The sequence below is a fragment of the Rosa rugosa genome, chromosome 6, assembly GCF_958449725.1.
Source record: "Rosa rugosa chromosome 6, drRosRugo1.1, whole genome shotgun sequence".
NCBI lineage: Eukaryota > Viridiplantae > Streptophyta > Magnoliopsida > Rosales > Rosaceae > Rosa > Rosa rugosa.
This window is the reverse complement of record NC_084825.1, coordinates 22,142,975-22,148,974: the sequence shown is the minus strand read 5'-3', so window position 1 is coordinate 22,148,974 and position 6,000 is coordinate 22,142,975. Positions and strand designations below refer to the sequence as shown.

Here is a 6,000-nt window from a genome sequence, read left to right as displayed (position 1 = left end):
CCAGCCTTTTCAAACAGCACATGAAGATTCAGGAAACCCTTCAAGCGAGCCATTATAAGATATGTCAAGAAAGTTTTATTTTTGAGGTTCCCAGGCCAATTGAGTCTGCCAATAAACACCGAAGATAATTGAACATGCAAATTTCTAAGTGTACATTATGTATATGAGGGCCCTTCCACTAACGGATCTTTTTTTCCGGCAATTTTAAGAGATCTCTTGTGGGACCCACTTTTTTATTATATTTCAGCATCTCGACCGCTCAGTTTTTAGGTTCTAATTTATAGATCATTTCTGCAAAATTTCAATCAAATTGATGATCGTTAAGGTATCAAACTAGATTAAATCAATGGACAAACCGAATCGATCTATCCAACCTGAACCGTTCGTGTTCATAATGGTGAATCGCAGTTATGAATGCCTTAATGATTTTCAATTTGGCTAAAAATTTGCAGGGATGATCTACTCATATATACCTAAAAATTGAACGGTTAAGTTGTGAATATGTGATCGCAAAATTGGTCTAATGACCGATCCCTTAAAATGGCCAAAAAAAGGGATCCCTCACTAGAAGGGCCCTCTGTGTGTGTATGTGTGTCATATACACATTTACACATATGACACTTACAAATTTGTTGTCATTGTGACAACATGAGTTCTTTTTGTGCAATAATAGTTCTATTGAGATAATTACTCTACTTATGACATTATTACAAGTTTGTAAACAAATTTATTTTCGGTGGTATGACTTTGTTTTTTGAAATGGTGCCCAAAAGCTTTTTATTAAGTAACAAGATGAGTAGACCATGAGGAGGACATAAAACCATTTCCTCTGGTCAAATTACACACATCTTCAAAAAGCACATCCTGAATAATTGCAAGAGACTCCCCAATTCAATACTCATCTAACATAGCATAGCTAGCAAGGTGGGCTAATCTATCCGCCACACCATTTGCTTTTCGGCCTACATGGAGTACTCGAACGTTTTTTTTTTTTTTTTTTTTTAAGTTAAAGAGAGAGATAGAATAGGAGAATCCTCTCTATCACTCCATGAGATTAAAGGAAAAAAGAATACAAAGGAGGGGGACCAAAAACCAAAACCTCCCAATCCAAAAAACAAGCATAATGAAATTCTAGCTAGTTAACGAAAATGAAATTGAGGAAGACCCAACCTATCATTCTCATAGAGCGAAAGGATAAATGAAGGAGGTGAATCCCACCACACCATTTCAGAAGAAGATGAACCATAGTTTGCTAAAGCATCAGCAACTTTATTCCCTTCACGGAAGATGTGAGAAGACCAAAATGTCATCATAGAGATCTTGAACAAACAATTATTCCACCTAAATCGAAGATTCCAAGGCACAAGAGAAGGATTACGAAAATAATCAAGTACCAGGGAGGAGTCAACTTCTAGCCAAATATGCTTCCAATCACGTACCCAAGTTATCTCAATTGCCTTGATAACTGCCATAACCTTTGCCGCCATGGAGCTAGGAATGTCAATATTAGCTGCAAAAGCTCCAAGAAAATGGAGTATTTGAACGTCACTTATAGCATTCAAATACTCCCTGCAGTCCTCTAAAATACGTCCCACCTCAGAGCAGATCGCTAGAAAGTGCTGCCACCACTAATGCACTATCACTCTCAAGCTCCACAGCAGACCACCCTTGATGAATAGCAAAGAGCAGCCCCGCACGATACGCCTCTACTTCAACATAAAGAGCAGAAGCCACCAGTGGTAAATGACGTGCAAAAGCAGACACACAGCCTCTATTCTCATCCCGGACGATTACACCAACCCCGCCTACAGACCGGTCCACCACAAAAGACCCATCAACATTGATCTTCAGTCTACCACTTGGAGGACACACCCAACCAGCAACTAGCCTCCTACTCGGACTCTTCGGACCAGGATTGTATTTCTGGTATTCTCCCAACTAAATTATACACCAGTTCACTGCATTCTCAGGAATAAATGACCCCTCCTTCCACACCACATTATTTCTCTCATGCCATATCGCCCAAAGTCCCATAAAGAACATATCACGCTGTTGTGTGCTTAAAGATTCCAACAATTCCAACAACCAAGACTTCAAAGTTGGCGTTGGGTGCTCCTTAGTACGCAAAAGAAATGGACTTTGTTTCCAGAAACTTGTCACCACATTACACTCTTTAAAGAGATGTAAGCTGGTCTTTGGTGCATTTTCACATAAATGACACATGTAGGTGGAAAAACTAACCTTCTTCTGAGCCAACGCTGTTCTTGTTGGCAGAATACCCCGTAATAACCTCCAGACAAAAGCCCTCACCTTCAAGGGCACTCTCGCCTTCCAAACACACTGCTATAGACCACCACCCGAACCACCAGACCCTGAAGAGGCCAAGGGGGTACCCACTCTCAATCTCTCACAAGCTCTTGCTGTATGATAAGTACTCTGAACACTAAACTGCCTATTCTTATCAAAGTGCCATAGAATTTTATCCTCCGCAGGCCGAAGACTCAAAGCAATCCGTTTAACCAAATCAGCTTCAAAACGTGAGAATAACTCATCAACAATATCCCCAATCCATTCCTTCTCCACATCATCAATTAGATTGGCTACCAACATCTCTTCAGTATCCTCCATGATGGGGGAGAAGGGTTTGAAATCATATGGTAGCGGCATCCAAGGGTCACTCCACACTGACACTCTCCGATCATCCCCAATCTGGTACGGTGGTACCTCAAGTACCCCCTCATAAGCAGCTCCTTCCCATCCATCATACGCTGCCATGTAAACGAGGCACCACCATGAAGCTTCGCCTTAAAGAAATCCGACTGAGGGAAGTAACGTACGAGCTTTAAACAGCCTTGCTACCAAAGAATCAGGCCTCTTTAACATCCTCCACCCTTGTTTTGCTAGGAGCACTATGTCAAAAAGGCCTTCAGACGACAGAACTGTTCTGTCGTCTGAACGAACAAAAATGTGTCGTCTAGTACGATGTCGTCTCTTGGGCGTATCGAACGACAGAAGAGTTCTGTCGTCTGAATTTTCAGACGACATAAAAAATGTGTCGTCTGATGAGTTTTGCATTTTGGGAACATTGTGATCTGTTTCTTAAAAGCATTCAAACAACGGTTTTGTATTGTCTGATAAACAAAACAATGACAGTATTTTTTAAATACTATTCTGTGAAGCATATTACAAGACTTATTTGTGTGGTCTGAATGCCCTTAAATAAGAAATATGAAGACTCATATGTAGTGTCTTCTCTCATACAACAACAATTAAAGGTTGTGCTAATTTACTTTAAACGACAATTATATGTGGTCGTAAAGAGCATCAGAGGACAATTAAGTGTCGCTCTAGGGTAGGTTTGTATGACATTTAAGTGTTGTGTGAAAGGTCTTTTATTATGTCTTTTATATTGTCTGTGAGTAATTCCAACCACACTTATTTGTTATTATTATACGCTTTAGCCAACACTTTCGTCTAACTTACGTTGTTGTTTTGCCATTTAGACTACAATTTTCTGTCGTCCCAATGCCAAAAAGACAATAGACTTCTAATTGTTTTTTGTGTTGTTTTTGTTCAGCTGTAACCACACATTTTAGTGTGCTTTGTTGTAGCTTGCAATTTGAGATAACACATATTAGTAGTCCCCTGTTACACTTGGTATGCATTCATCTAAACATTAAAATTGTCCATTCATAAAACCATAAAATACACATCCAAAATCATTCATTGCAATTTTCTCCAATCCACCATTGTCTCATGTACACAAACCTAATCATGAGCATTAGTTCAAAATGGCCCATATCTACTAATCTGAATTTGCAGACAAGTCCAAATACTTAATGAAGAAAGAATTTCTACTAGACACAAGTTAAATATAGGAACTAGCTAGTTGTACTACTGCATTACACCTGGTGGCTTCCCCTGGGGATCACGTAAGCTCCATAATTGTCCCTTGACAGCTTCCTACACAGAAGCATGCATGATTATCACCAAAATGGAGGAGAAACAAACATAACATGTTAATAGGAAATCTCAATTAAGATGCCAGTCCTGTAGAAATGAACTAATATAACATGACCAATCATACTTGGGGCACTCATATCCAATGGTCAAAACAAGAACAAATGCAGCTGTCTACTCAAGAGAAAGATTTTATGTGTGCATATGTGGGTGTAGCAGTCAGCTGGGAGTTGAACATCTCAGTCCTATTGAAAATGGATGATACCTGAAGAACTCCCTTGGTTGTGAAGTCAAATGCAGTTGAGAGAGAGAGAGAGAGAGAGAGAGAGAGCCAAAGTAACGTCATTACTACTAAATTCAAGCTAGCCTTTCTATATTAACTAATACTATCAACCTTGAGGTATTTTAGTTATTCAGACTAGAGCTTCATCACGCCTATATAACTTTATTCATATAGAATAACTGAAGTGACTGGTTTGTTGATCTGATTTGTTGAATTGGTGCTCAATAAACATCAATATATTATACCTTGGTTGTAGTCCAAACCATGACCATTGTAGTTGCAAGAATCTCAATACTCCCCAGCGGAAAAAATTGGTTTTGCTCCTTCAATATACTCCTTCACATATTTAGTTGCATAACTAATTGAATATTCGGAAACACAAAACAGAGTAAGCTGTAAATAAATAAACCCAATTCGATGGAATATATGTTCTGAGGGAGGTAACCCAATTTTTTTTAGTAAACCTCTTAATTGGCGCTCAGATCCATATTTAGAATTGAGGGAATATATGTTCTGAAGGAGGTAACCTACAATATGAGGAAAGCAAAGTGGACACAATGATCTGGTCATCTATATGTAGAAAGAATAAAAATCAACTTGATGAATTTCATGCACCAACCTTCCGGGGCAAAGGAATGAGTTGATGGCGGCAACCATGCCGATGTAAATCCAGATTTTGCAATATCTGGAACTTTACTTTCTAAATTTTTCCTCCAGTGATATCAGCATGCTTGCAATCTCTGCATATATACAATATACAAGTTTAAACACCCACACATTCAGAAGTTTCAGAGTATGATTAATTACACTCTCTGTTTAACAAAATCAACATACAGTTGGTAGCTTCTTTTGGTAAGACTTTCACCTGGTACAAAATAGGTCCTCTAACCACAAAATAGGTCCTTCAAAACACAGAAAAGTACCCAACCTTAGAACTCTTTAATTGAATAGTTATTCATGACTTAGTAAGATAAACAACCAAAAGTAATGAATAAAAATACTCCAAGACTACGTGGTAACCAGAGTAAAGCAATTTAGAATCATTTTGTCAAACACCTTGTGTGCATGAAAAATTGATGTTGAACAACAAAAGAAAACCAACAAAATCACACTACAAATAACAAGGTTCCAGCTCCTCTTTCAAGAGTCAAAACAAAATGAAGAAAGAAGGAAAATAACCTTCAAAATCCGTTGAGAAACCGAAAATATTGATCTCCCCATAGTTTCGTCAATACCCAAACCAAACTCAATTCTTATCGTTTATTCTCTTCTCCGACCTAATTTCCTGTCCAAAGCAAGTTCTCTACCCACTCCTAAAAGCTCCAGCACCCTCCCTTTACAAGTTCAAATAAGAACAATGTTTGAATAGCCAAAAGGTAAACTAGTTTGGTGTCTTTCTAAACTCTAGCCACGTCAAGCAATTATAAGAGCAAACTTTAAAGAAAAAGAAAAAAAAAAAAGAAGCCTTGTTTCAGTCCACACAATAGCAAGCACAATAGAACAAAGATAATACAATAAAGAAGAAAAAGAAAACAATAAGCACAACAGTGGGACAATACCAAGTTACTAGTCTAGGTAACAAGCACTCATTAAAAAAAATTACGGATATCACAAGAAGACAACTCTCTCTTCCTATGCAGTATAATCAGGCAAAACTGCCATCTTATAGTTATGTTGATTGAAACTTACTACAGAGAATGCATTCTGCAAGAAGAGAAGTCTTTATCATAAATCAAGAGATTGACTAACAAATTGCT

General features: G+C 38.1%; 1 long non-coding RNA gene across 2 annotated transcripts; it reads right to left on the bottom strand.

Moving 5' to 3' along the window:
- Positions 1-3,847: 3,847 nt before the first annotated feature.
- Positions 3,848-5,156, bottom strand: LOC133713517 (uncharacterized). Of its 2 annotated transcripts, none has more exons than XR_009848053.1 (4): positions 5,078-5,156; positions 4,863-4,983; positions 4,489-4,770; positions 3,848-3,963 (listed from the first exon to the last, which is right to left on the bottom strand). It is a non-coding gene; the product is annotated as an uncharacterized LOC133713517 (long non-coding RNA). The 2 variants fall into 2 exon arrangements; XR_009848052.1 differs by having other exon boundaries at positions 5,109-5,153.
- Positions 5,157-6,000: the final 844 nt, after the last annotated feature.